Source organism: Macaca fascicularis, chromosome 3 (genome assembly GCF_037993035.2).
Source record: "Macaca fascicularis isolate 582-1 chromosome 3, T2T-MFA8v1.1".
NCBI lineage: Eukaryota > Metazoa > Chordata > Mammalia > Primates > Cercopithecidae > Macaca > Macaca fascicularis.
In genome coordinates, this window is record NC_088377.1 from 20,467,538 (window position 1) to 20,468,883 (window position 1,346).

Here is a 1,346-nt window from a genome sequence, read left to right on the forward strand (position 1 = left end):
ATTAAAAACAAAACCATATGATCAGTTCAACAGGGGTGAAAAAAGTCTTCAATGAAATCCAACATCCCTTTGTGACAAAAACCCTCAACAAACTAGGCATCAAGGGAATATATCTCAAAATAGGAGCCATCTATGACCAATCCATGGCCAATATCCCTGAATTGGCAAAAGTTGGAAGCATACCCCTTGAGAACTGGAACAAGGCAAGGATGCCCATTCTCACCTCTCTTATCCAACACAGTGTTGGAAGTCCTTGCCAGAGCAATCAAGCAAGAAAAAGAAATAAAAGGCATCCAAAGAGAAAAAGAAGAAAGTCAAATTATCTCTCTTCACTGATGATGTGATTCTATACTATAAAAAGCCTAAAGACTCTACCAAAAGGTTCCTAGAACTAACTGATAAATGACTTCAGTAAAGTTTCAGGATACAAAATCAATGTACAAAAATCAGTAGCATTTCTATACACCAATTAAGTTCGAGCTGAGAGCCAAATCAAGAACATAATCCAATTTACAATAGTGACAAAAGGAATAGAATGTCTAGGAATACATCTAACTAAGGAGGTTAAGAATCTCTACAAGGAGAACTACAAAACATGGCTGAAAGAAATCATAGATGACACAAGCAAATAGGAACACATTCTATGTTCATGGATTGGAAGACTCAATACCATTAAAATGACCATTCTGCCCAATGCAATTTGCAGATTTAATCCTATTTCTATCAAACTACCAATGTCATTTTTCGTCGAATTAGAAAGAAACTATTCTCAAATTCATATGGAACCAACAAAGAATCCAAACAGCCAAAGTCATTCTAAGCAAAAAGAACAAAGCCAGAGGCCTCACATTACCGAACTTCAAACTATACTGTAAGGCTACCAGTAGCCAAAACAGCATGGTACTGGTACAAAGACAGACACATAGACCAATGAAACCGAATAGAGTACCCAGAAATAAAGCTGCATAGCTACAGTCATCTGATCGTTGACAAAGTCAACACAAACAGGCAATGGAGAAATGACTCCCTATTCAATATATGGGGCTGGGATAACTGGCTAGCCATATGCAGAAGACATGAACAGACACTTCTCAAAAGATGACATACAAGCAGTAAACAAGCATATAAAAAATGCTCAACATCACTAATCATCACAGAAATGCAAGTTAACACCATAATGAGATATCATCTCACACCAGTCAGAAGGGCTATTACTGAAAAATCAAAAAACAACAGACGCTGATGAGACTGCAGAGAAAAAGGAACACTTATACACTGTTGATGGGAATGAAATTAGTTCAGTCCCTGTGGAAAGCGATTTGGAGATTTCTCAAAGGACTTAAAAA